The sequence below is a fragment of the Teleopsis dalmanni genome, chromosome 1, assembly GCF_002237135.1.
Source record: "Teleopsis dalmanni isolate 2A chromosome 1, ASM223713v2, whole genome shotgun sequence".
Taxonomy (NCBI): domain Eukaryota; kingdom Metazoa; phylum Arthropoda; class Insecta; order Diptera; family Diopsidae; genus Teleopsis; species Teleopsis dalmanni.
The window spans coordinates 233,058,105-233,067,735 of NC_051846.1; positions in this window are offsets into that span (position 1 = coordinate 233,058,105).

Sequence of the window (9,631 nt, forward strand, 5' to 3'; positions counted from 1 at the left end):
CTGTGAGCTTCAATTCTTTCGTGTTGTGTTTGTGCTATTTTTTTTGTTTTTTGCTGTTTTTACGGTTTGCTTTGTCCGAGTGACGTTTGGTTGCGAATCGATTTTTATGTCAACAGAAATCCTGGAATAATCCTATGACTTCAATTTAACTTCTGATGGAGCAACCATTTATTGTTGATGTCGCAGGAATACCAGAACATTTGTGTGTGTTGTTGGCTGTTGGTTGTTGATGTGAACGCTTGTAAATACAACGCGACAAATTTATTGGTGCAGGAAATGGTCGGTTTGCTATTATGTTTCATACACGCTAAATATATATACAAAGGACAACAAAAACGCAAAGTAAGTAATAAAAAATGAATATATATAAAAATTGATTTACTATGAAAAAACAACATTTCACATGAAACGCTGCTATTGCATTTTCCATATTGTTTAGTTGCCGTACGACTCAATTTTATTTCTAGTAAATAGTGCTATTATCCTGCATTTTATTTTTTTTAGTTGCTGATTTTGATTGGTATCAAATAAAATAATTTCCGTTGCCTTATTTGAAGTCTTTTAAATTATATTTATGGTCTTTTTCAGTGGACTCAATAATTAGAATTGGAATAAACCAATAGAACGGCTTAGAAGTAATTTATTTTTATATTTATTTGCAGAAATGCACTATATTTTGTGCGACTTTTGGTTTAACAAAAAATTATTATTGTTTCAAAAATTCAGTCATAGAACGGTTTATTAATGAATTAATCAAGTACTAGGAACTATGGTTTCATTGTATTAATAGTTAAAAGCAAAATAAATTGCTCAGAAAGGATCAGTTTTGCTGCTTGTACGTGTCGAATCATAGAAGAGGTAATGACTTACCATGTTTTTAGAAAGAACCAGAAAAACAGATAGAGCTATATTAGAACTATTTACTAAGACCTTAATCGATTTAAGAATTTTATGCAACTAAATACAAACAATTTAAAAACCATTACAGGAGAAATTTAAACTTATAAAACTTGTGACTTTTGTAAGGAGAACAATGTAAACGCAAAACGTCCTACTGTGAGCTTGGAAGACATTTTATATCAGACGAAAAAATAAAACTCGCTTCAACTTGTTGAAAAAATTGAACTTATAAAAATGCTGAGAATTGAACATTTAGTATACCAGATGGATTAAGAAGCTACTTTGGTAAAAAACGGGTGGTTAAGAATATCGGTACAGATAGCTCCTTATTCATAATAAGCAATTCTGTACTTCAATCTTCTATAAACTTAAATAAAGGTCACATAGAAATGTTGTGATTTATGTTTCATTATACTATATAATAGCAAAAATTAACTACTGTCAAAGAGATACCAGCGAGTGTAGGAGTTCGATCAGAATCGTGTATTGCATGGTTGTACTGATATTTTAAAATTAAAGTTAAGGAATATAGAGAGAAATCTAAAAGATTTTTTCAATTTTGTATGACGTGGCAATCCGTTCTTCTGATCTATTAATTTTGAAGAATTAATTCTTTCTAAAAAAAGGAGTTAGGAGCTATATGTGGATTTTGATATACCATCGATTCAATGCTTTCAATCAATTTTTGACATTTACTACTGTCATCGTCCAGTAAACTGTCATCTGCAAAATTATCGAACAATTTCATTGCACTTATAAAATCTACTATTTACTGAGGCTGCTTCTTAGAAAAGTAAACAATTCTATTGAACCGTAAGACCCGCTTTTGTTATCAGAATATCATACCTGATACCTGATTTGTTATCGAATCAGGTTTCAAGTGAACTTTCACAATTAATGACATAATGAAAATACTCATCAGTATTGAAAGATGGAAAATTCGTAAAGGTTTTTAATTGAAAGTTGAAAGCGCTGAGTTTATGCAGCAAAACTTTCGTTGGAGATAAGTTGACTGTATGGCACTACTAAAAACTCAAACTTTATACCTTCCAGATTGAACATTGTAGCTGTGGAATAAAAACTTCCGATGGTCGTAGAACTTTGGATTGGCTTTGTTTCGTTCTTATTTGTATTCCACTTCTGCTTCTGCTGGTGTAAGTTTGTGCTACTTGCAACTCAGAATAAACTGAAACTTTACTATTATTATCTTTTTTGTTATGTTTCAATAGTCTTTCATATTTCTCAACTTACAATTTGTGTTGTTTTTAAAGTTCTAATATTGAAAAAATAACAAAGTCGTTTTTATAAAGTTTTGAAGCAGCATTTAATGTCAGTTTACACAAAACATTATTGCGAACCCTTCACTGTAGTGAGCAAGTGAGTCGGCTTACTTAAACATTCCTTGAGAAGATTTTTGGCACTGCAAACTTTCTCTGGAAGAGTGCATGATATATTCACTGCTGTTTTTTATTGCTCTGAGTCGCTTTTTTGTACTTTTGATATTAAATTATATATCTGTTACCATATATCAGCGTTTTATGCACACTCGAATGAAACCGTTAGGTTGTCCTTTTTACTAGCAGTCCAAAGAACAATTTCTGTAGCAAAGAATTATTTATTGACTTCTAAAATTATTTCGAACATTTCATTTCTTCAATCCTAAACAATTCTAACGCTTGACTGCTACCTAATTTTGGTAATTTCTGAGGATAAATTATTTAACATTTATAGCTTATTTGTTAAGTTATCAGTTGATATCCATAAGACATTTTATTTGTACTTTGTCAAAATTTAATCAAGCGAGTCATCATGCTGACAAGCGGATTTAGGCACTCTTGAGTCAAAGGTTCGCTTGTCTTGTTACATTTCATACGAAATGAGTAATTTGGGAAAGGACTTTTGTTTGTTTGCCAAGTGAAGTGTTTAAAATGCGATAAAAATTTACTCCTTTATCAGCCCACTTAAATGATAAACTTGAGCTTAAGTCAGCTTTTATCTTCCAACACAAGGACATTTGACTTCACTTAAGTTGAGCTGCTTGCCGAAGTGCAACTTGCCTCCAACGTTCTGGCTGCCTCCAATGTCTCCATGCCTCCAATGGAGTACAATGTACACGAACATAAGGGACCCTGAAAGTGACAACAACTGAATGCCTTCAGCATCTTCATCTTCTCGTGAATTGTTTACAATTACTTGTTAAGCACCGCAAACAATTTCATGTTTGTGCAAGTGAAATGAATTGAATTCACGCAAACAGAAATTTGAATCCAAAATGGCCAAATGCTATTTGCACTGCAGCTGGAAAATCTGTACAATAATAAAAATATGTCAAGTACATTATTGGGAAATGTGATGAGGAATTTTATTGAAAAATGTCCCTTAAGTTGGCAAATATGAGAAAATATCTCAAATTTGGTCCACAACATTTATATGAGTGAAACTACGTTTCGAGAATAAGTGAATGCGGCACAGGAATGCATAATCCGACGGTGACGGAGCTTTGGTGCCTTTAAGGTTACCTTGGATTTGGACATCAAACGCCTCCAACATGTACCATGTCCAGTTTGTTTGTCAAATTTATACACAGCAAATAAAAGATTCAAGCAATAAGAAGAGAAATTCAGCAGCTTAAGTAAATATTGCAATATTGACTGTAAAAATTGAGTTGCGTTGTTTGCTAAACACAAATTCATTGTATTTTGCAACAGTTCTAGCCTCCGCATCTCGTGTCCACCGCTTAACTGTTTAGCAAATGGTAAGTTCTATTCTCACAGACATTTTTCGTTTTTCACAGACATGGAACATTGGATAAAAAATCTTTTGATTGCGTAAGGACGATGCCCCGAAATAGCAAGCAGACGCTGGGGTCTGTAAGTCCGCCCGTTTTATATCTCTATTGCATCAAAACGTCCTTTTTTTAAAAAATTGTTCACTGTATAAGAAAAAATAAATTTTTTGACGGAGCACTTATCAAATCGAATTGGAACTTGCGAAATTAAAATGCTTCCACACTAAGAAAATAGATTCATTTATGTGTCAAGTTGAAGTAAAGACAAAAGCGAATAAGCAACAAAACAGAGGTCTATAACAAGAAAGAAAAATTCCAACCACTAGATTTTTTTTGCCAAATGGAAATTCTTAATCGAATAGTCGACGTTCTGAAAGCAAAGAATATTTTCTGTCGAGTAATTACCGACATGGTCAATAGCTGTAGCTTCAAAGACCTCTGAATTTTACTCATATCGCGCACTCAAAGAGAATCTAACACGAAGTGCAATCCCTTTTCAAACTGAGGTAGAATTTAAGCACATGAGACAATTACAATTTGTTGAAAGGGTGAAGTCGGTGTAAATATCTTTATATAGTGGTCATATATGTACCCAGTAGGAATAGTAATTTGTTTCATTGAGAAGTTAACACAAAAAAAAGTTTTTTAAGAAATTAAGAGTATAAAAAAGTCATATCTTATAAATGTACTTTGGACAACTAGATACATTCATATTATTCTCATTTTTCTCAAACTAATTGCAATAAGCAATCAAAATATGACAAATTCTTAGAGATTGTTTTTAATGTAAGCTGTCAATGTGTAAGTGCCAGCTTATGACCCATCTTCCCCAAATATACATCAATATAAGTATTAAACAATATAAACATTATTTTTTGTTTTATTAAACTGACAATATAGTTTTCTGACTCAACATAGGTGCATCTGTATTTATAGTTTCTTAGCACAGCCACGGTATCTCAAAACTGTAGTATTCCAATTAGCCCTCTGTAAGCGGCTGTGTGAGTTCCAGTTCTTAAGATACGGACAGTAATTGTAATACACATGTATCGTATACTCCAAAATTTAAGATAGTTTAAGTTAAACTATGTTTGTCTTCAATTTATTAAAGTTTAATTAGAAATACTATTTTTTATTAATAAAATTTTTTTCATTCAGTTGCATTGTTTCTTTGATTAGAGAAAACCGTTTTTCAATTAACAAGACAATAGAATTTTTAGTAAATTCAAACTAAATCTTCTTATGTATCCTTTTCGGAAATTATCTTATCTTTTATCGCAATAGCAAAAACACATTTGAGCATTTCAATGCTGGAAAAGGAACTTTCATTTGTGTAAAGCAGAATAGGAAGTTCAATGCAGCGGAATTCGGAACGAGTGGATTCGTTTTTTCGAATTTCTGTTTCGCAGCACAACTGTGCTCAAATCGAAACTAACTTCATTATTTATATTATTTTGTTATTATTTTGTCACATAAATTGCAATTGTATACATGAAAAATGCATCATTTTATTTAACATTTTATTTTACTGTCAATGTACCCCTGCCACTCCCGCCCGAACGCCAGCCCGCCAGCCCGTCGACCCGCCCATCGCACGCTTTGTGTTGGTTCAACATTTCCGATCATAAAATTCCGACTTGAATATAGCATCGTGAACGAATCTATTTGAAATTCATAGAAATAGAAATTGTTATCATTTTTCTACTCCGACAGCTTCTTTTGCCGTTGCTGTTCTATCCCACCACCTGCTGTTCCTTCCCTAGAACTAGGAGGACTCCTCGGGTGCACATATTTTTATATTCCTTGCTACATTATTCAGAAATTTGCTAAAATTGCTTTTCACGTTGCTGGGTGCTGGCTGCTGGCTGCTGGTTCCTGGTTGCTATTGGTTTCGTGTGATGTGTTGTTGCTGCCATTGCTTCTGCTGCCTCTGTTGCTGCTATGGAGTTGTCAACGTGAGGTATGAGCAACATAATTTCAGTTTTGTGCTGTTTTGCAATTGCAATTTGTACGAATTTTGATGCTCCGCTCGTTAAAGTAGAAAGCCAAAATCTAATTTTTTATAGAATTTTCGCAATTTTTTTGTTTGTTTTCACACTAAATTATTTATTGCATTGAACACATTCAAATATCTTTATGTGTGTGTAGTACATGTGTATTTCGCCATGTAAGCTCGTGTTTCCTACGAAATTTTCCTTATCCTGTTATTTACGAGGAAATAACCAATGAGCCTATATTTTTACATTCTGTTAGCTTTTAGTATCTTTTAGTATATATTTAGCTTTTAGTAGTAGTATTAGTTTGGATTAGGTTATTATGGCAGTCAGGTTGGCAACCTTACTTAGATCCTATAGGTCCATTGGTATATTAGTACTTTAGACGAGGTTTTAACTGCATGTTCAATATTCTGTTAAACAAATTTTAAAAAAATTTTGTGATTATATTTTGAATTTTAACATATGACTTATTAAATTTCATTCAAAATTATGACAAATAACGTAAAAATTAACCATACTATATTAAACGTAGAACCAAATAAGTACAGTAGGTGTTTCATCGGATATGTTCCCTTGCTTTCAGGAAGTGGACTCATATGCTACTTCCAGATTTATTATTAGATCCAAATGAGTGGAAGAAAAGTAGCCCACAGATGTTTCTACTTTTACGCCACTGTTGTGCGACTGCGGTGATGTATTCTTTCATCAAAATGCAAGTATTTACCGGGGATATCCTCTTTTGTTTGCAACTTAATACCTGCTCAGCAATAATAAAGGCATGCCAACATTCGTAAAATCCGAAGCAATAATAAAAGTTAACAATAAAGGCAAACTATTAAAAATGAGCTGAAATGAAAGCATCGTGCGAATCGTGCAAATATGAATGCATTTTACAATTACAGTGTAAGTCCGTAAGCTGAACACTGCGGGGTACAGGAAAAACAAAAGCAATATCGCGAACGTACGAAGCATTAATATTCGCACTTCACCAACAAAGGATTGTTGCCAGATGTTTTTTTTCGCAGATACTACCGTCCACCAAACTAGTTTCGAGCTGTAATTTCATCTGCGCCTCAGGTATGTCTAAAAATAACTTTAAATATAAGAAAATTGAATTTTTAAAATTTTAAGACAACTCTCAGGCTGTCCTGTTTCCGATTTTTGAAGATGATATTGGAAATATCTTCTAGCATTTATACGAGATGCCTACGAGCAGTGGCGTGTTCCAACAACGAGCGAATGGATTAAAGTACGAGTATGTGCAAATGAGTCTGCACATCGCTGAAATGCACCTGTGCAGCTATGCAGTTTGCGGGTGCATTTGCTGTGTGGACTCCTTAATGCACGCACGTGAATAATGCAACAATGAAACTGCAAATAATGAACGTAAACAATTCCCTGACCATTATTTACAATTTCGCTTTAAAAGGATACCTCACGCCGTGGATACTGCAGTTTCGCGTAAGGACAATAGAAAAATTCCTTTGTTTTTATTGTTTGATCCGCCAGCAATTCGTATAACTTTTTGTTTGTTTATATGAAGTTATGCGCTGGATGTGTGGGTGTATGACCAGCAACTCCAACAATGCTTTGTTCGAACAATGGAATCCTTTTGTTGCGTTTCAACAGATTTTGTTACACAATTTGCGAATTTCTTAAAAACTGTTAAACCACAGAAATTCTCTAAATCGATTTTCAAATCCAGTAACAGTTTTTTGTTCTAAAAAAGAATGAAGCTATTGTGGAAAAACATTGTTTAATTTAAATATTGTAATAGCTTTTATTTTAACTCATATTTGCATACGTGTTATATCGCGGGAGTGGCCATTGTACAAGGAAGGTGTCCACCGCATCAGATAAAACTTTTCCTTACGATTACTACAGGATGAGAAAAGCAAGGCTTTGTTTCATATATTTCAGATATTTTTGTATGAGTTGTTCTGTGTTTTCATTGAAATTGAGAGCTTAGATTTCCCAAAAAGATATAATACAATTGATGTCCAAGCCCGAGCAACTTTGTCCTCTGTAAAAGTTTTCTTATCCTTTTTGTTTCAAAGCATAGGGCCACATTATTCTTCACAGTTTGTTGGTAAGGTGCTTTTTATTTTCGTATGTATATAACACTACTTATTCTTATTCTAAACTCTTTTATGTTCTTGTATGTGAGAACATGGAGGGGATAACTCTTATTTTATTTGCTACTTCCAAATAATTGAGATAAATTGCAATACTGTACTAATATGTGGATAGTTGATATGTATAATAGTATGTTCGAATCATTTTTAATTATCTATATCCCTCTCTGAGTGAAGCATGAATTCATTTTTTGATGAATTAATATTATTAATAATTTTCACTGCTCTTATTTTCAATGTTGAGATAAAGATTGCAACAATAAAATTTGTGGACAAATGAAATTCCATTTTGGCTTGGGCTCTCATTGCTTTTACTTTACAGGCAATGAACTAAATCCAATTTACTTTTCATATATAAAAAGGAAAAATGTTTCCCTTACCAACATAGGATGAAGTAGCAAATGCCAGATAAGCTTGACAAAGCATGCATCCAAAACGAGACTTCTAGTTAAAGTCACCATCCTAAAAACAGATACAAGTGCAAGAACTGTTGGGAATAAAAATTAAAACGAAACCAAAAAAAAAATATAAATATCCAATTGCAATTTGAATAAATTTAGAATTTCATTGTTGGCTTTTGCGCAATCCAGAGTGGATGCAGTAAGCACTAAATGTCAATTGCAACAATCCAACAGACATGTCAACATTATCCTTCAGCTGAAGTTAGTAAGACTTAAAAGTGATGAAGTTAAAACTAAATGAAGTCGTATAATTAAAAAAAAATACGTTAAAAATATCAGTTACTTCGGTTTCCACAATGGAACCTAAACCTAAATGAAATAGAATCCAAATTGTAGATTCCTACTTGCACGGTGTTAAGCAGACACTGGTGCAAATTTTGAGAAGTCGAAGATGGTCTGATTATCCTTATAGAGTTTCAGAAATTTTACGAGTACTACGAAAATTGATTTCTTTAAAAAAATGTATATGCTTCGTTTAATGCACTGCCTGCTTAGTTATTGCAATAATGTGGATATATCTAGTGGTTAAGTTTTGCACCGAAGTCCAAATATTTTTAAACGGGTCTGCATATTCGTATATTTAGTATAGTGTACATTTTAAAAAAGTCGAAGTGTGTTTTAATAAATAAAAAAATGTTGTTATAACTAATAAGATGGTTTTACTTGTCCAGAATTCAATTTGAATAAAATATGTTAAACCGGATATGCTACACAAAACCTATAATGGCAATTTATTGTGTCAGATTTCTGAAGGTTTTAAATTTTGAAGTCATTGAAGTAATTATGTGGAACTACAATGCATCTTCAATGGTTTGTTCTGGTGAATTAGAATTTCTCTTGTTGATTTCTGCATTTGAAGCAAATTATTTTCATTTTGATGCTCATCCTAATTTAATTACATTTTTACAAAATTAAATTCGAAATTTTTCATTGTTACGAATTCACACAATTAGTTTTTATGCAAATGAAATCTACAAACAATGACAATTATGGCCACAAGGAAAGCAAACATCTTCCGGGTTCTCCTTGAGGAGCAGTTCGGGCGTAGGACGATGAGTTACCACAAAATGTTGTAATAAAATTTTTTGAAATTAAAATAGAAGTGTTGACAAAAATTATAACATCTTTTGGGATTTCATTTCAGTGCAGCATCCGTTGTTTGTTTGCTTGCCTGTTGGTGCTCGCTTTCCTGGAGCTGATGTCCTTATTGTAGACCATGCAACAGGATTGCAATTTCGGACGTTTTCTTACAATGAAGTATAATAATACCAGTATAGAAGTAGAAGACACCGGCAAAGTCAAAGGCAAAGGCAAAGGCAGAGGCGGAGATGGAAAAGGAGAACAATACCA